This window comes from Lepidochelys olivacea (assembly GCF_965140295.1).
Source record: "Lepidochelys olivacea isolate rLepOli2 genome assembly, chromosome: 9".
In the NCBI taxonomy this organism is placed as follows: Eukaryota; Metazoa; Chordata; order Testudines; family Cheloniidae; genus Lepidochelys; species Lepidochelys olivacea.
The window spans coordinates 41,716,389-41,737,118 of NC_140419.1; the positions used below are offsets into that span (position 1 = coordinate 41,716,389).

Consider the following 20,730-nt stretch of genomic DNA (forward strand, 5'->3'; position numbering starts at 1 on the left):
AAAAAAATCAAAATATGTATGTTAATAGGTCTTAAAATTATTTCCTTTAAAATATAATTATTGACCAACTTTAAAAGTTCTGCAGCACTGGTTTCCTTCTTAGGGAGTAGAGCTGGTTGCTCTGATTTTTTTTTTTTTTTTACTGTTTTTCTTATGGAGCCTCAGAGTTTCTCTACATTTCACCAGCTTGTGATCATCAGAATGCACTGCGCTGTGTCCATGTCCGCTTCCACCTGACATGTCCCCCAAAACACTGCTATACTAGAGCAGTTAAAAATACACATGGACATAAAACAAATGAGGCCACCAGTGGACTTTTTTGTGGCCACAACAGCCTCCAAAGCATGGGTAGAGATTGGGGAGGAACACGGGTGGGCATTGGCTCCCCTAATCTGCATACATTGATAGTGGAGGGGCACAATTGAAAAGTTCGGCCACCCATGAACAGCTCGAGTCACAGCCCCCTCCCGAAAAGCAGCAGCCCCTCCCTGTATCATCCAGCTGTTGCTCCTGAATAGCTGTTACCAAGGGCAGTAAGATGCGCCACCATGGTGTTTGTGCTGGTGCCGCCAGCAGGGATTGGTGCCCTGAACCATGGAGCCTCCTTGGGAGCTCCGGACAGCACCTCTGGAGACACATGGGGCCGATGTGCATGGCGGCATAGGTGGCTCTTGTGAGTGGAGGTGGCATTTGGTCGCCGGGACGCTCCCCTGCTCCCACCTGGCTGCGGCACAGGGAGCCTGGGACTCTGGTGAGTTCCCGACCCACCTTCTCCGGGGCGGGCTTTGGCTGAAGGGCCACAGGAGGCAGGGACAGAGAGATGGGTCGGCCCTTGGACATGTATATGTGCATGTTTATTTGTTTTTCCTAAAGTTAATTAAGTATTTTAGAAAAAAATTGTCAGAGTGGCCACCAGCAAAAGTTGGTGGCCACGTTCTGAGGCCACCAAAACATTTGTTGTGAGAAGCAATTTTATATTTCAACTCCTCCCGCTGTGCTTTGATTAAAACCACTTCTTGATAAAATGTTGTTGTTTCTACCTTTACTTCTAAATGCCCTGAACTCTGGAACTTTATATCTGCTTCTCTCAATCTCCATGTCCTTTTTTCTATCTATCTTGGTTTTCCTTGCTATCCCATTTTTTCTCTTCAACTTCCATCTCACACTAGATTTACTGTAGTACCCTTCCACTTGTTGCTAGGTTTCTCCTTGCTGGAATATCAGTAAGAAGCCAATGACCTGCCATCCAACCTTTGCAGTCCATTTTAAAGGGACAGCACATTTCATTGTTTACTTCTACCAATGTCGCTATGGACTCCTTACTTAGTATGGTCAATTTACACTATAATAGAAATATGAACTGCTCCAAAATTATAGGCCTCTATCACCTGAACTGAAGAGAACTCCCTATTAATTAAACTATTATAGCATTACTAACTTCTCTTACATAGTGCTCTTTATCTGTAGATCTTAAAGCACTGCACAAGCTTTTTCCTAAGGTAAATGTGACAGCCAGTCTTCCTAATTCCTCCTCTTTCTTTCTTTCAGTCACAGATTAAAGCCACAATTCAGCAAAATATCCAAGTGCATGATTAAAATTAAGCATATGCTTAATTCCCATTAATTTCCAAGTGGCTTAAAATTAGCATATGCTTAAGTGCTTTGTTAATTCTGCCTAAATTCTGTTGTTTGCCTCCTGAAAAATGGGAATTAAAATTTGGGAGAAAAAGTTTTAAAGCATAGAATCATAGAATATCAGGGTTGGAAGGGACCTCAGGAGGTCATCTAGTCCAACCCCCTGCTCAAAGCAGGACCAATCCCCAATTTTTGCCACAGATCCCTAAGTGGCCCCCTCAAGGATTGAACTCACAACCCTGGATTTAGCAGGCCAATGCTCAAACCACTGAGCTATCCCTCCCCCCATGTCTTGATTGTAGTTAGGCTGAAGTTAAGCAACATCGTAAAATATATTTTGGTTGTAATTGTATTGGGATGTTATTATTTTATTCAAGTTGGTTTGCACAGCCCTGTTCAATACTCGGACACAATATGTTTGAGTTTCAGCATTAGACTTGTCTATCATGGCTTTTTTTTTCATTGCAAGACCCAAAAGAACACATACTCTTCAGTTACACTGGTACAAATCTAGTGAAGTCACTCGGGTTAGGAGAGTGTAACAGTGGAGAACTTGGTCTTTACTGTTGTAAAATGTAATTATTGTGTTTAATTTATTTGAATGATGCTAAGAAAATTTAAAAAATAATTTTGAGGAAATGGAAAAGAGGTTGTCTTTCAATTTTTGCTAGGAAGATCTCTGGAGTGACAGCTATACCCTATAAGGGAATTGGGAAGTTATTTGGCTACATGTATAAAAGCCACTTCAGACCTGTTCATGCATTTGGATGGCAACCCAACGTTCATTTTAATTCACAGAAGTGCTTGAAACAACAACAGAATTTATTAGACTAGATCCATGAGAAATTAAATTCACATTCATTCTGTATTCATTCTGGAGTAGTAACAGCTGCTGTGAGGATTAGCCTTTTGGCCAGTCAGATAAAGAAAATACCAAATACTATAGATGGAGGTATAGCTAGTTACTATACCTTATGGTTTTTTTTATAAGTGATTATACCAGGTTATACATTGTAAGGAGAGTGATCACTTTACATAAGCTATTACCAGCAGGAGAGTGGGCTGGGGGGAGAGAAAACCTTTCGTAGTGATGATCACCCATTTTTTCATGGTTTGTGTGTATAAAAACGTCTTCTCTATTTTCCACAGTATGCATCCGATGAAGTGAGCTGTAGCTCACGAAAGCTTATGCTCAAATAAACTGGTTAGTCTCTAAGGTGCCACAAGTACTCCTTTTCTTTATACCAGGTTGGTGGATTGGATTTTTGTTTAGTTCAGAGGCAGAGTAAGGCAATGATTTTGAGACAATGTGTGTAGTAGCCAGTGTTGGTTTATAGTTATACACTTAAGGTATTTCACCAGGATGGGATACTGAATAGTCTAACAATTAGTAATGGGATATGGACTGTTTTGTTGTCTGTTGGTGGTCTGAATTCTGCCCAGGACAGTTGCTGACAAAAAGTTATAACCAACTGATGGCTGCTTGGTGTGCCATGTGAAACACATTAACGGTCAAAGTTTGGATTCTCTTGAAGTGTCAACAACATAAAATTACCTCAACAGTTCGTGTTAATTGGTCTTTTTGTTGGCAGTTTCAGGAGGGGAAATGGATTAAATGTCTATGGAGACTGAATTGTCTCTCCTGGGTTGGTTGGAGTCTCATGGAGGAAGAGTGTGGGCAAAAAATCTGCATTGCTGCTCTCTTAATTGTCATAGAATCATAGAATATCAGGGTTGGAAGGGACCTCAGGAGGTCATCTAGTCCAACCCCCTGCTTGGTAGATAGATAAATTGAGGTCTTCAATTTACAAGGCTTCAATTTGACATCTTTTGTGAACACTAAAATCACCACGAGAAATAACTTCAGGAAAGGAAGGATTCTTCTCTGGCATAAACACTGGAAAATGCAAAATGTAATGCTTTATAGCTGTATTTCCAGCTGCTCTTGAAGAGGAAACAGACTGGGCCCAATGTAAGTGTGCTGTGTGTCTGCGTTTGATGGCATAACTTTTGAAAAATTAATTTGTTTTGCTTGTTCCTGATAAGAGAGAATCTGGCAGTTGTGTGGAACATTTTTCTGAGGGACACATTGGACTGGGTTGGAAGTTGTTTCCATCAGATCTGCATACATTAGTCTGATGAGAAGTTATTTCTTATTAAGGAGACAGAGTACTCAAGTGTGATGGAGATGGCATTTACAAAGGTGGTTAATCTTGTGAAAAATGTCTTGAATGAAATAATATAGTTCAGTGGTAAAATAGTACATTTAATTGCCTGCATTTTTCCCCCCGTATGGACTCCATCTATGGTACAGGTTTGATTGCTGAATTTTGTTTTACTTGCTGAGCTAACTGGAGCAGTATTTGAAAGTGGAAATAGTACCAAATAAATGACTACATATCTGTCACTTCAGTTTAAAGAAAAATTATTGCTGATTTACCCCAAATTCACCTCTCACTCTGCCTAACCATCTTTTAGCATTGCCCTTGGAAACATTCTAGGCAGCTGTCCCACAGTCACACAGCAGCAGATGACTGTGCCAAAGGCAATTTTTGTCCCCACTTTCACTGATGATTATAGACTTTTTTTTAAGCGAAAAACCCCCATAATCTCCTGTTTTGGGGAGTCACAGTGGCCATTTTGCATCCTGGAGACTTCACTGGCACTGAAGCTGCTCCATGGTCCAGCTTCTGAATTTTGGCACTTGACAGCCTGGATACAGAAGGGAAGGAATGCTATCTGCACCCAGAGCCTGCTCAGATGTAACCTGAAACAGAGACCAAGGCAAATGTGGAATTCTCTCTTTACATTGCCAAACTGAACTGTGACTATCCCAGCAGCGGGACAAACAACCATTTCACTACTACTTCACTCATGCCAGACTAGAGATTATTCGCCAGTGTTAGACTGCAGGAGTGATGGAGATGTCTGAAGAAATTAAATGACCCTGATGTCACGTGCATTGCTCTGTCCTGTGAATGGCATCAGTGATCTAACAAGTCTCTCTCATCTGTCTCCTATAATCTGTGTATACACTCTTAGTGCTGAAAAAGGGTGAAATACACAAAATGGTTTCCTAAGTTTTCCTTATCTGCTGCTCTCTGACAAGGATTATTAGTAAACATAGAAGAGAAAATATGCCTTAGTATTTTACTTGTGCCTAAATTATATGACTTGTTTGTAATTTACACTGAAAGCTGAAAGAAAAGCAAAACACATTAAGAAAAAATGTATGCACTCTTTGATTTAAAAACGTTTGGCTCTTTTATTATATGTCTGGGCCACAAGAGGGCATGATTGAGTTTTCAAAGCTCTATTGAGAATTAAAGTTAATTAATGGATGTTAATGTAAATTTATTAACTATTAACATTAATGACCTCAAATTTGCCTTTATCCCTCACAAAGCTTCCATTATCTCACATTAATAATTATAAATTTATATACAAATTTTGACTCCAGCAACTGAAATCATGTAAAATGTTTGTACTAGATCAGGGGTGGGCAAACCTTTTGGCCTGAGGGCCACATCTGGGTATGGAAATTGTATGGTGGGCCATGAATGCTCACAAAATTGGGGGTTGGGGGGTGGGTTTTGGGGTGTGGCCAGAAATTAGGAATTCAGAGTATGGGAGGGGGCTCCAAACTGGGGCAGGGGTTTGGGGGGGGGGGGGAGGGCTCCAGCTGGGGATGTGAGCTCTGGGGTAGGGCTGGGGATGAAGGGTTGGGGGTGCAGGAGGGTGTTCTGGGCTGGGACCAAGGGGCTCAGAGGGCAGGAGGGGGATCAGGGCGAGGGGAGGAGGTCAGGGGCACAGGCTCTGGGCAGTGATTACCTCAAGCAGCTCCTGGAAGCAACGGCATACTCCCTTTCCAGCTCCTGCGAAGCTAGGTGGCTCTGCACGCTTCCCTGTCCACAGGCTCCACCCCTGCAGCTCCTATTGGCTGAGGTTCCCAGCCAATGGGAGCGGCATGGGATGCGCTTGGGGAAGGGGCAGCATGCATAGCCCCCTGGCTGCCCCTACACATTGGAACCAGAGTGGGGACATGCTGCTGTTTCCAGCAGCTGCGCGGAGCCACGGCACGCATGGAGCGGGGCAAGCTCTGGACCCAGCTCCTCGGCAGGAGCTCAAGGGCCAGATTAAAATGTCTGAAGGGCCAGATGTGGCCCCTGGACTGTAGTTTGCCCACCCCTGTACTAGATAAATTAATCCCACTCAAATTCATATTACTTGCTTTGTCGTTCTGTTAGGGCTGTTCCAAAGCCCATTGAAACCACTGGAAGCCTTTGTGTTGTCTTCAGTGGATTTTGGATTAGGTCTATAGTGTTCAAATAAAGGTTATTCATTCTTTTTGGGTCTCTTACATTAATTGTATGTAAAACTTATATTAAGAACAAATAGTGGTAAATTAGGATGAAATTCAGTAAGGACAAATGCAAAGTACTCCACTTAGGAAGGACCAATCAGTTCCCATACAAAATGGGAAATGACTGCCTAGGAAGGAGTACTGCAGAAAGAATCACAAGTTAAATATGAGTCAACAGGGTAACACTGGTGTAAAAAGAATAAGTGAACATCATTCTGGGATGTATTAGCAGGACTGTTGTAAGCAAGACATGAGAAATAATTCTTCTACTCTACTCTTCACTGATTAGGTGTCAGCTGGAGTATTGTGTCCAGTTCTGGGCAGCACATTTCAGGAAAGATGTGGACAAACTGGAGAAAGTCCAGAGAAAAGCAACAAAAATGATTCAAGGTTTAGAAAATATGACCTTTGAAGGAAGATTGAAAAAAATTGGGTTTGTTTAGTCTGAAGAAGAGAAGACTGGGGAGGGGGCATAACACTTCTCTACTACATAAAAGGTTATTATAAGGAGGAGGGAGAAAAAATGTTCTTGTTAACCTCTGAGCATAGGATAAGAAGCAATGGATTTAAGTTGCAGCTAGGGCGGTTTAGGTTGGACATTAGGAAAAAATTCCTACCTGTCAGGATGGTTAAGCACTGGAATAAATTGTGTAGGGAGGTTGTGGAATCTCTGCCACTGGAGATTTTTAAGAGCAGGTTAGACAAAGACCTGTCAGGATTGGTCTAGATAATACTTAATCCTGCTAGGAGGCATGGGACTGGACTAGATGACCTCTCAAGATCCCTTCCAGTCCTATGATTCTGTGATTCAGTATCATTCAAAATAAGCTGGAGCTCAGTTGCAGAGTAACTTTACTACAATATATATTAGCTATTTAACCCTACTTTTTGTCTTCTCTCATAGCCCATTTTCTGACCTTACCTTCCCGCACTATGAACCTCTTGTGAAGGACTCTGCCAAAGGTCTTGTGAAAACCCAAATCAATTGTATCTACTTGTTCTCCTTTAGCCATTATTTTGTTGACACTCTCAAAGTACTCTGGTGGACTGGAGAGGTATGATTTTATTTTAAAGAAGCTGTGCTGGTTTGTCCCAGTTCATCTAGATGTTTTATAATTGTTTCAACCAGTTCACCCAATATTAGACTATAACTTACTAGTCAGGAATTTCCAGAATCACACTACCACCTCTTTGTTAGGTACAGTATTTGTTATCCTGAAGTTCGCTGAATTTAATAAGAGATTGTGTAATCTTGTTAGCAAGCTCATTCACTTCATTCTTCAGTTCCTTCAGAACTCAGAGGAATACCCTCGGCTCCTGGTGACTTGTTGCTGCTGAGTTTACCAATTTCTTCCAACCCCACCTGTGTCTCTGACAGTACTTCCCTTTTTTCACTTGAAAAGAGCAAGTACCTCTCCAACATCCTCCTTGGTAGACTGATGCAAAGAAACTTAGTTTCTCTGCACTATCCTTCTCAATTGCTCCCTTTACCTTCTGATGCTCCATCAAACAGTAATTCTTTCACAGACTTCTTGCTTCTAATATCCTTGATGCATTTTTCCAATGTCTTTGATTAATTGTTCTTCACATTCCCTCTTAGCCTTCCTAATTTCCATTTTATATTGGCTTCCGTTGGTCTGGAATTTTGTTCCTTTTTCCCCCTCTCCCCTCCTACCTTCTTTGGCTCAAATGAACTTTTGTATTTTGCCATTTAACCTCAGTGAATTTTTTCCCTTGCCTTCTGGAGCCTTTTTTGTGGGGTTTTTTTTTTTTTTTTTTTATTTTGTTCAGGGCTATAATAGTATCTTGTGACTGTTAATGTATGCTTAAATAGCCTCCATGATGAGGCTAAAGGATACTTCTTTCCCCCCAGTTTTGAGTATCTCCTCTTATTAAAAAGAATCCCAGTGCTAGTGTCTTGGTATGATCCAAAACTTAATACAATCCAAATTCAAAATGTCATTATGAAGTCAGGATTCTGGGTGCTGCCAGGGAAGTTAAACCAGCTGCGCTCTCCAGTACAAACAAATAAATCTACACTATCTTCACTCCATACTCAAATGAAAGAAACCGCTCATGCAGTCAGATATTTTTATCACATAGAAGCAGAAGATACAGCATCAGTTTAAATTCTCAGCCAACTTTGTGTTTTTTGTTTTAAAGAGTGATTGTATAACTTGTTTCCATTTTCTTTTAAGCAGAATGTATTTTTGAGTCTACTACTCGGAACTAAAGGTTGCCTTTACTCCCAAAATTAAATGAAGTAGTCAGCTACTTGTTTCAGTCTTCATCATCTTACAATAACAGTCCCTGGCTATGTTCACTGCGCTTATTTTATTCCAACCCAGCAAGTCAAAATATTAGAAATTAAAAAAATACAATAAACATATAATTGTTTTAACCAAACATAATTATTGGACAGAGTTTTTTGCTTACAGTTACAGCCATGTAACTCTCTTGATATCAGGTGAATTGCTAGGTGTAGCTAGTGACCTGATCCAAAGCCAGATAGAAGTCTTTCTTTCCATTTATCTTTGGATCAAACCCTGAAAGCAGAATTTCACATAGTACAGAGATAAGAGGTAAGTAGCTGATTCCAGGAGAGCCATATCAGGAGGAAAACTACTTCAGCTTATACTGGTGAGAATCTGATCTATAGGTATACTGCAAAGCCCATTTTTTAAACTGGCTATTAAAGAATCATAGGTGGCTTTAATTCTGTGAAAGCAAGTGTGTAGCTAGACATCTGTAATCAATCTGTTAGCTAATCTATTGTCTCATCCAGTATATCTGTGATTTTTTTTCTATTGCTTAAACATTCTGCTATACAGTGCACAATATGATCATTAACATGTCTGTTTTTAAACTTGGACTAGCATAAATGCCTAGTGCTCAGTATACACATTCTACACATTTAAATCAAATAAATAACACAGCTGGAGCAGTTGGGGAGATATGGCAGTGAGTTTCTAAAAAAAAAAAGTATAATAAAAAAGCCAAACAAACAAAGCCCCTGCCAGTACTCCAGAAGAAATATCACTCACAGGAATGTAAAAATTGCAGGCCCAGGTCTGCCTCACACACTCCATGCTGGCTGCCCCCACTTGTCAGAGATGAATGTACAAGATGAGGAGTCCAAGTTTGGGATATATTTATTTAGGGGATGGAAGGCATCCCTAATGCAAGCATAATTCTGGAGATGTGCTGAACCTGAGATATTTCATATGCTGTAGCTGGTAGACTTAAGTTAAATTTCGAAGTTGGAAGTGCTGGACTCTGCCTGGATACAGTTTTAATGTTTCACATGCCGTCTAGTTTAGATAACTTTTTCTACAACTGGAACAGAATGTTCCCATGACAGCCATTAAATAGAGCTCAAAATTTCCTCTCTCAATTTGCAGTAAAAGCATGATAGTACCATCTATAAACTCAGGCCCTGATCCTACAAAGACTTAAAGTTTAAATAACTTTAATCCCCAGCAAGAGGGAGAGAGCCAGATTCCATCCCCTTTAAAGCACCACAGCAGCACAAAGGGGACATCACAAATGAGAATCTGGTCTAAAGTGACTATCTTATCAAAACCAGTGTTTTACTTTCCTCCCTCCACTGCCCCCTATTACTTAGTATTGGTATTGCTCAGCAGTTTACTCCTGAGGGAATTCTATGTCAAAAAATTAAAAATGTGCACAATATTTTAAAATTCTGCAAATTGCATTTGTTAATAAATAAATGTGGCTCCAGTATGGCAGTGTGGAGCACAGGCCACTGGCTGCACAGAGGTGGGGGATCACCCTAAAGCCCCTACTCCTCACTCGGCAGTGAGTCTGTACCTGACCCTGACATGGTGCAAGGGCCGGGCCTGCCCCAGAAACACCTGGGGGTCCTGCCCCTCTGTGCCAGGTGCACCAAGTGTGGGTGGGCAGGCTCAGCCCAGCAGGATCCAAGTGTGGAGGGGCTTAGTGTGGGGAGATCCAGGTATGGGGTGTGAGGTTTCTGTGTGGGGCAATCTGGGTGCGGGCAGCTCAGTGGGAGATCTGAATACACAGACTCCTTGAGGGGTTCTGGCTGCAGAGACAATGGGACTCTGCAGGGGATCCAGGTGTAAGTGGTTGGGGCTCAGCGGGGTCTGGGTGTGGGGAGTTGTGGCTCGACAGGGGAGTCTGGCTGGGTGTGGGTGGTGCTGGGGGAGTGGGGCTTGATGGGGAGGAGGTCCAGGTGCAGCTGGTTGGGGATCAGTGGGGTGTGGGTGGGGCTTGTCAGAGGGGTCCATGTGTAGGGAGGTAGGGCTTGTCAGGGTGAGAGTTCCATGGGCCTGCTTAACGGGGGAGCCCCAGCTGCTGCTGAGGGGATGCCTCATGCCAGGCTCCCGCTTCCCCCTGCAATTCCCCTATCCTCTTTTCTGCTCCATTCCCCTCCTCTACCCTATTCCACCCCTCTTCCTCCTCCGCACCTTCCCCCCCCCCCCGCCTTCCCTCATTTCTCCATCCCTCCCTTACCCAGCCCCACCGCAGGCACACACTGTTGCACAGAAAAAAAGAAGGCTCCCAGCACACAGAAGGGGCGCACAACTGGCACTAGGACCCAGGAGGCGGCGTTCGGCTGCAGAGTCCGCGGAGCCCAAACAGCTTCCTTCAGCTGGGAAGCTCTGCACGTGCAGAAATGAGGGGTGGGGGCAGATACACATAACCCCATGTGCCCACCCCCCGCCTCACCTCCGTTTGGAGGGGGGCTTTCCCCCTCAAAAACCTGCACCCATGGTCGTCCCGCCCCGTGCGCCTTCCCTTTGCTTCCCTGCCGATTTCTGCAGGGAAGCACAGGAGTTCTGCGGTGGGGGAGGGGGCGTTTTCTGCGGGCACGCAGTCATGCAGAGCCCCCCCAGGAGTAGCAGTTCTTCGGTCCCTGTTTCATGGTCTTTCCCTACACATTTATGCAAACCTCTTCTAAACACTGACTTCTTTCAGAATACTTAATCATACGTACTGCACTGTGTGCTGTAGATACAGCTGTCTTGTTCATCTTATACCAGCTGTGCTGTTGGTTGGATTATAGTTAAATCATGCTGAGTTCACATTCAGTTACTCTTCTAAAGAATAAAACCTGGTATTTTCTCCCATGTTTCTCAAATGAGAATACCAGTTTCTGCTAGTACGTGGTCTTATTGTTAATAGCTGGGATTGTAGTAACTGGTAGTGCTATATACCAGAAAATTCAAATTGGGTCATCATTCATTGCTACAGTCTTAAAGCTAAATCCTCAACACAAATACAATTCCCTTTATCAACAAAGGAACACTAGATGGCACTGTCCGGCTTTGTCTCACAAAAACTACAGTAGCAGAACTTTCAGACATGAAAGAATCTCCATCCTCCAAAAATATTTGTAATATTGTGTCTTTATTATGAAAACAATTAAAACATTGAAATGCTCTGTTTCTGCACTCTGAAAAGTACGAATGCATTGCAGATGCTTTTTTCCTGCACTGTGATTAATGGGGAACATTTCTTTGTTAGACTCGTGTGTACATCATTTGCTCTCCTTTCATCTACTGTAAGCCTATCACGTTGACAAATCTACAGAAAAGGGGAATTTTCAGTTCCTGATATCATCAGAATGTTCCTTACTGTAGAACAGGAAGAAATAATGTGGCCAGCATGCCAACCTCCCATTTTCCCTCAAATGACCTTTAACACAATGCAAGGCTTTGAAGAGAGGGGAAAATGTTAATATTTTAAACAAAAGTTGTTTGGAAAACAAACATTATTCTATGGTGAAATATGTTGTATAGAACTGAGTGCAATTACTTCTATTTAATTAGCATTTTATTTTGGATGGCTTAAAACAGAAAGCAGAGTATTCAGAATCACTTCATTTGTATACAGAAGTACATAAAAGTTCCTCAAGGGCTGGATCCAGAATCAGGCCCTAATTAGATAAGTTTAGTTCGTTACGGGGACCTCTCTCTCACTCACATACACCCTTCTCCTGCTGCCCCGGAACCCTTTCCCCATCTATATTTTGTCTCCATCTTGCTTATGAATCTTCCCACTCCACCATGTGTATCACTTCTTCTTCATGTTGCTTTATTCATTTTAATTAGAACTTATTAAAATTATGATGAAAGTTTTTTGGAAGTATTTTGGCTGATTTTGACAAGCTTATAGAGGTGGTTAACACTTTTTTTTAAATTTGAAATTTCTATTATAACTTTGCACAAAAAATAAAATGTCTTTTTGTGCAGAACTGTCACCGTTTTTTTTCCCAAATGGGCTAAATTTAATATCTTTCCTGTTTCTCCAGAAAATTTTGCTATAACTTATTTGACTTCTGGCTAGTATTGTCCTGCTTTAAAGAGGTGTAGATGGAAATCATTTATGTAAGAGCACTTTATGTGTGTCTTTGGACGTGTATCTCTGCATCATATTGGATGCATTGTGTCAAAGCTGCACATATGGGGTGGATGATCTTCAGGCTACAGTACATCTAGCTGCCACCAGGAGACTTCTGGCCCTGCCTCAGATCTGTCTCAGCCAATAGAGGGAGGAAACACAAACTGGGAAATGCAAGCTTTCGGGGACTGTGTGTGTGAGAGAGAAATAGCAGGGTGACATAGTAGAGGAGAGGATGGGAATAGGTGAGAACAGTAAAGAGGTCACAGAAGGACAAAGACAACTTTGTCCTACCCTACCCTTTGCTTTAGCACGTCCTAGTCTTTCACTCTGCAAAGAAGGGGTAGGAGAGGACACACTTTCTTTCTACGTCCCCATCTTTCTTTATCCCCCACCCAAATACTCTCCCCTGTGACACACATGAACAATTTCCAACTTTTTCTATTCTGAAGATACGACCAACTTGGAAGACATGGCCAGAGAGCTTACTGCTGCCTGCAACCCTGCCACTTATTTGGGGCACCCATCAGATTTGTGCTCATATGTGACAGATCACATCACCCTATGATGTGGGAAGGCAAGACAAGGCTAAACCTGATGAACTGGGCTGTTATTTCCAAGAACATGGTTAGTAAAGACATCAGTGCAATAGAGCTCCCTCCTACAGGAAGATTAGTAAAGACCTAAATCAACTCAAGTTAATATTGAATATCTGTAGAAGGCCTGGGACAGCAGCACTGAAGAGACTAGTCCCCGCAGTATTTGCTCATGAAAGAGAATCTTCCCTTTTTAGGAGTTGTATATATTTGACTTCATTTTGAGTCATTTAACAAACAATGCCCAGATTAATTACTGAACTGCATTCATCCTTTCTGTAGCAAGCAACCTTTTAATACAAGCAAAAGACTGGTTTTAAGGAGACCTTAAACCCCAAGCTATGTCCTCATTGCCTTCACAAGCCAGCTGTTCATCAAGAGCCTCTCCCCAGAGGACCTTCTGTTTCTCCCCTCTGACAGGAGACCAGCCGTTTATATTCTTTGATGGGTTATCAGAGTAATGAGGTCCACCTGCTCTGACTGAGTAGATTAGTCAGAAACACAGCTGCTTCCCCTCAGTCCGGCCAGGGTGGGGAGGTAAGAACTCCAACCCACCCACTCTACAGGAATTCTGTTACCAGGAACGGACAAGACTGGGCTAGGATCTGGTTTGGAAGGCAACCCAGTCCATAGAGATCCCCTGGGAGCAGCAGTACGTTTCTGGGATCACCGCTGGTGACCTGAAAACATCCCTTTGCTATTTACAGAGCTAAATTTTTTTTGTTTTGTTTTTCCCCTACATAATGTCAAAATCAGGGCAGGGTGCTCTCCTACTGAGACCCTCAAGGTCTTAATTTCCCCTGAGTCTCCTTCAATAATTCTTAGTTTATTAAAAGAAGGCCCCCCTCAAAATGAATTTTAGAAATTGCTGTTCTTTAGTAGTGGTAAAATGACAAAAACGTCTCTCATAAATAGCTATATTTTCAATGACAGAATGGCCAAGCAGTGGCCAACATCCTTCATAGCAACAGGACATCCTGAGCTGTGGCAGCTGGATTTCCTCTATGTGGATTGAACTAAAGTTCTCAACAATAGGTCCACATATAGGTATACAGTACAAAAAAGCCTACAAACTTTCAGAATACCATAAGGTATTCTGTAGGATTAATACACTTGGATGGAAAAAATGTATGTGGTCTGTTTTTGTAAAAGTTTTTGAATTTATTACTTATTTACTCTGTCCCAACAAAAGGAAAAACCTCAGATTATGTGAGAGAATTTCAGGATGTGGGTGGTCATAGTTGAAGGTCTTACAGTGAATGTTCAGTGAAACATCCTTGGAACACAAAATTCAAATGAATGAATAATAAACTAAACCAATGTAACAGTGACTGCATTATAAACAAACCCTGATGCTGAAGGAATCATCTAGGGATGTCAAAGTTCAGTAATTAGAAAGAAAGGGAAAATTGTTATCTATCGTTTATTCTGAAAAGAGAAGATCATTTGCACTTTTCTAAATACAAAACCAGAGCTAGATCCTCAGCTTGTGTAAACTGACATAGTTTCATCGAAGCTGAGGGACAGACTGATTTACACCTGCTGAGGATCTTGTTCATATCCTTTATAACAGCAAAACTAGTGTCAAAGTTGAACTACAGAATAATAAAAAAGGGCTTATGCCATATACCACGTGATAAAAGGAGCTGGAAAGGGCACATTAAATAAAGTAAGTTATTGTATGTCACTTTACAATAGTGCTAGTTATTAAGCAGAAAATCCAACTCTGGGCCAAGTCAAAGACCTTTCCCCTGTATAAGCAAGTGGTGAATTTGACACTTTGGACCAGATCCACAAAGGTATTTAGGCTCCTAACATCCACTGATTTCAATAGAGAGAGACGAGATGAATGAGGGAATATCTTTTAATGGATCAATTGCTGAAGTAACAGAAGTTGGTCTATGTAGAAGGGTGGTCACCCGCTCCTGCCCTGAAGGGCTTGAAATCGGCCCTAGAAGAGGGCTGAGGCTGCAAGAGGGCTGCTGCTAGGGAAAGCAGCAAGCCTTGGCTGATTGGGGAAACGGCCACGGGTGCGGCCACGCTGCAATGAGGGCCCAGCTGGCCTTTATAAGAGGGCAGTGGGCCAGAAGGACACAGCTTCTCTCTAGATGTTGAGAGGGAGGGGCCTAACTGCTGGGAGCTGAGCAAGTTACCTAAAGTGGAGCAGGGCTGGGGAAAGGCCAGAAGAGCTGGGGAGCTCCAGCCTGAGAAACCCCCAGGCTGCAGGCCTTGATGAAGGCCTAGGAAAAGGGTACTGAGGTTGCAGAGGGCAGCCCAAGGGTAGGCAGAAGCAGCAGGTCCAGACTCTCCTTGCTGATGATGAGTGGCAATTATACTGCAGTCCGCCCCAGGGAGCAGGGGCTAGATGGTGACTGGCAGTAGTCAAAGACTGAGGCAAGGTGGGAATAGAGGGTGGGGGTTCTCTGGGTGGGGGGAGACCCAGATCTGTGGGGGCACTTCCAGGAGGCAGCACCCTGGTATGAAAGGGGCACCGAGGTCCGGGAGGGACCTGAGGCCCAGCAGCAAGCGGGACACCAGCCTGCAGAGGGCGCTCCAGAGGCTGGGAATACTAATTCCCTGTGAAACCAGCAGGAGGCGCCGCAGGGGTGAGTCCCACCCTGTTACAGTCCAATAAAAGATATTTCCACACACCCACCTTATCTGTCATATCCTGGGACCAACACAGCTGCAACAACACTGCAAACATTGATTTCAGTGGAAGTTATGATTCTAAATACCTTTCTGGATCTGGGTCTCTGTCTGTAGCTGATGCCCTTCACAAAATGTGCAATACAAAGATGGCTTGTGGATGCAGATTTACAAATGTGATTTGTATGACAATAGTGCCTAGTTCCAGATAAGGGGACAAACACCTCGCTCAAGATCAGTGTTGTGTGGAATTGCACCCTGAGTAAGCCCACTTGGTAACTGTGCCTTGCCTTCTTTGCTCTACTGGCAGCAAGGAAGATGAGTGGCATATGAATGGGGTCAACCTTTTTGGGCCATTGTCTTTGCTATTGCAGCTGAAATGTGGCACAAAGCTTCTGTAATGTACCCAAGTCTCTGGCCCCACATCATGGCATAATCAAATCATTAATTTTCCAACTTGTTTTTTTAACATGAAGGGTTTTTTCCTCAGCTTTCATTGCTTCTTTTAGTCACTTAAAAAGTGATAAGAATTAATTTGTAATTGAGGGAAAAAGTCAATAGCACTTCATCCTTAATAGGATTTGAACATACCACCTTTCAAATACAACACAGATGCTTATCAAAATGAGGCTATGGTCTTTTGTTAATAGTCATGGGAGTTTAAAAGCATTCAGAAGATTAAAAAAGATTTGTTTTATGCCTGTGTGCACCCTATTCCAGGTGGTTTGCCCTTGTCAGCTTCCAAATCTAGATGTCACACTTCAGGTCACATCTCTTCAGTAAATACATGTGGGGTCAGCAGCGCCCTGTCTTAGGTTGGCTGTTAGCTATTGAACAGCCTTTGGGGCAGATAAGTGGGTAGTCATCTGCTAGGCTGTCACGTCCTTGTGCGTGAGCTTGATTATGAGGAATTTCCTCATGTTTCATTGTTGAAGAAAGTCCTGCAGAATTGCTGGAGACAAACACTGAGTATCTTTTTATGGTCAGGCTGCAGTGGAAAAAACAGTTGGGCGGCTGGGTCGTCCACTAGCACACGTGCCTGCTGCTACATGTCATGGCTTATTGTTGTCAAATTAAGCTGACAATGTCTTAGTATGAAGGCCTAGAATTTCTTGAGCCTATAGTTGATGTACCTGTCGTGGGGAAATTATATCAATATGCTTTTCATTTTCACTTTCTATTTTTATTAGAAAGTAGCAGGCTGACCCAAGATGAGACTTCTGGTCCTTGTAGTATCAATGTAATAACAGTATCTTACATTTTATTTTATCTAGAAGGATGTCAAAGTAGCTTACGCAGTATTGACAGTATGCAGAAATCACTTCACTTGGGTAAAATGCAGACAGTTTTGGGGTAAAACTGCAGCAAGTGTCTAGTAGCCCAGTGCAAAACTACATGACTGTTGGGACCACCTTATTCAATGGAAGTTGCAGGAGGGAGCTTAGATAGGCAGAATGTAAATATCCAAGTTGGAATTTCTCTGGGACACACTTACTTACCACCATGCTTCTCTTCCCTACATGGATTAATGCTGTTCTGGATGTATTTCCACACCAAGCCCACAAGACACCCACCAGTGTGGACTGTACATATCTGGTGATTTACATGCCTCCATCCCAGTGCAACTGTTTTGAAGACTTTGAAGAGTTGTACATGTCTAGCATATATTTGTAGAGTTATTGTTCATATGATCCATTCATAGATACAATGTCCTCTTTCTATGAACGACATTGACTGGCCACTCTGTATGGGGCACATTGTGCTTTGCTGTACTGCTACAAATCTCCATAGTAGGCAATAGTTTCTTTTGACTTACAGCAGTGAGATAAACTAGCCCTATTATCACTCAACAAAAACGTTATTGCTAAAGTCCAGTTCTTTTAAAAAAAATCATGCAAAATATTTATGACAAATTCCATAAGATATTGACCTGTTTGGCATAAACTCTGGCCTTCTATATGTTTCCCAGCTCACTTCAATAGATAATGTCACCTTTGCTATGGTCCCTGTATGCCACCCTAGCCATCTGGGGAAGATCTCTCCAGTACAGGCACTATGTGCAGTCCCTTTTCAAATCCTGGTGCAGGGGAAGTTTTAGGGTTAGGGCCAGGGGCCAGATGGAACGTGCCACGAGTGGGAGTGCCGAATATATTTTTATGGACATTCTGGAGAACTCTGCTGCTGGAACCAGCTGCCATTACTTAGTGCTGTCATTTATGGTTCAGATTTTCAAAAGAGCTCAGCACTTAACAGCTCCCATTTAGGCACCTAAATAAATGTCCATATTTTCAGAAGTACTCACCATACCCAGCAGCTCCCAGTGAGATCAACGGGAGCTATTGGGTGATGATCAGTACTTTTGAGAAACTAGACACTTCATAGAAATGCCTAAATGAGAGCTAAGGTCTTCTGAAAACCTGATCCCAGTCTGTAAATATATTTAAAATTATTTATTAAACAAAATATGTGATTCTTCAGTTATGGAAATGCTTTAGACCAGAAAGAAGGAGCCAGAGGTTGTGCCTAGATATTCCAGTTCACATGTGCCTCTTTATAAGTGCTTTAGAGCAGAGGGAGATCTCCCAGATCCAAATCCCACTGAGCTGAAACCAAGAGAGTTGATTCAAGCTGGAATAAGATTCCAGTCTCCATCGTCTAAAAGTAAAAGATTGAATGGTTATTTTGAAACTGAGGACTTAGTTCTGGTATTAAAGGGACTAGCATTTTTTTAACTTCAGAAGTTCAATGAATGCTTCTTTTTACAAGGCCAATTAAAATCCTAAATCAAAATTGTTTCTAACCTTTTTTCCATTGCTCAAAATGTTTTACTTGGCTGCTCATAAACAATCATTCAAAAGCCATACCTGGTGAGACTTGCTCTGCTAGCTTCAGAGCTTATGGGCCCAAAAGCTGCATTCACAATGTTTGCACCTTGTGCAGATCAGGTAGGTATCTGTTGAAGTGCGAATATTTCAGCCCACAATGAGGTGCGGGTGTCACTCCTGACCCCATCCAAAGGCAGGCAACCTGACTGAAATTTACCCCAAAGAGACTTTCCCAAAGGCATACAGGAAATCTATGACAGAGCCAGGAATAAATCCCAGATTTCCTGTCTCCCAGGCTTGTACTTTAACCACAAGGCCTCCCATCCTCTCTTAGTTTGCTGAGGAAGACATTACACAGCATATTCTCTTTCTGATAGTCTTTCATTACAGTTACTATTACATCATATTGTTCTGTGTTAGGTTAGCCCCATCACAAACACTTTATGATGTGCTGTCCAACACACATGCAATAGATACTGTATGAAATACTGTTACCATTCAATACCTATACTGTTCATGCTTTGAGCAAATGTAGTACTAAATGAAAGCAGATATTTTGAATTAACCAGGGATAGTTTGGATACACAGAAATTCATTGCCTGATTTCCCTGCCAACATCACAGTTGCTCATACTTCTGCTAATCTAAACAACATACTGTGGAGAAATTTGGTATGAATCAGCTTATAAATAGTTAAGTTACAATAATAAATATACTTCTACAGTGCCTCTTTGATTCATACAACATATATCTGCTTGTGCACATGTGGCATTTGGTACCATGAAAGACTGATGCACTCTTCATCATATGTCATTGTGCAGCTAAAATTGAGTGGTAACATTTTATGGATACTTATTGTGATTTGTCATAGGAAAATAAGAAGACTGTAGTGCACTCAAAAGGTATCTAGATAGACATTGAAATATATGGCTGAATGCGTGATATTTTTTAGGTACTTTGCCTCCAGCTTCAACTTTCATAGCTTTCGTTCTGTACTGCTCAGTTTGCCATCATATGTTTGTTCTTTAGATAACATTACTCGTACAAATTCCAACTGAAGCAGGATCAGTAATTTTCAGCCTGTCTTGATGGCATTTATAATGCAGTGAAGCTTATGGAATTCCATTCTACCTTTTTGTTTTCTAAATTACTCCCAAATAACTTAACAGAAATTCTAGTAACTCAGGGGGAAATGGGCTGTGCTAAATACCCACTTATCTACATAAAGGATGATACTTAAAGCACATATAAAACAAAAATCTGGGACCAAATCTGCAATCTTCTTGCCTGGAAAATCTCCATAAACCTTGGTTGAATGTTTGAAAGATTTGGTTCTAAAGGTATTTAAGGAAGTGAAGATGAGACCCAGAATATTTTCTAGATACAAGGATGACTCTCTCTCTCTCTCTCAAAAAAAAAAAAAAAAAAAAAAAAAAAAAAAAAGCCAGCAGTCACCACTCAGTGATATCTGTCTCTATAACTAAAGTAAAAATGTAGGGGTTGCATGTGCTCATTGCAGTCAACAATAGTTTTGCCGTTGCCTTTGAGAGGAGCAGGATCAAATCAGTAAGGCTCTGATTTAGCAAGATGGTTAGGAATATATGGAACTTTAAGCACGTGTATAGTCCCCTGAAAGTCTGTGAGATACACACATGCTTAAAATTGTGCACGTGATTAAGTATCTTGCTGAGCAGGACCTAAGTACAGTATTGCAGAAGCCACTTGGTGTTACCACTTTTGGTAAAAGTTGACTCTTTAGTGGAGACCACTGGGGCTAAAACAAACAGAACTATAGAATAGCGGTAGATTAATAAAACCAATTTATTTTACAAACTATTTTTTTTATAAAAATAAATTGGGTTTTTTTTTCATAGTTTTGAATCTCTTGTACTGTGAGCTTACTCATTGGAATGCAGTGGTGATATGCAAAAACTCTCAACTCAGAAAGCAGGAGGGTATTGAAGCATTGAGAGTAAAGTAACCTGACTGCTAAATTCCAGAACTGAATGGGACAGTGAAGATACATCTTTTCAGTGTACTCATTGTAATGTCAGTCAGACCTGCAGCTAAATAAAGATTGCAGTGACGTGTGAAAAGACTTTAGAAAGTGGCACAAAACAGTATTTAGACTGGGATTTTTCAAAGGGGCCTAAAGGAATTTGACACCAACTCCAGTGGCAGTTAGACACATTTGAAACTCCTAGCCTTAAAGTCTAGGGAATGTGGCCAATTAAGTTGCTTATTAACATACTTAGTCATAAATGTCAGCGATTGCT

General features: G+C 41.8%; 1 long non-coding RNA gene across 1 annotated transcript in view; it reads right to left on the reverse strand.

Annotated features, from left to right (window-relative positions):
• The window catches only part of LOC311526440, a 29,622-nt gene that overhangs the window by 2,165 nt on the left and 6,727 nt on the right, over window positions 1-20,730 (reverse strand). The window lies entirely within an intron of this gene.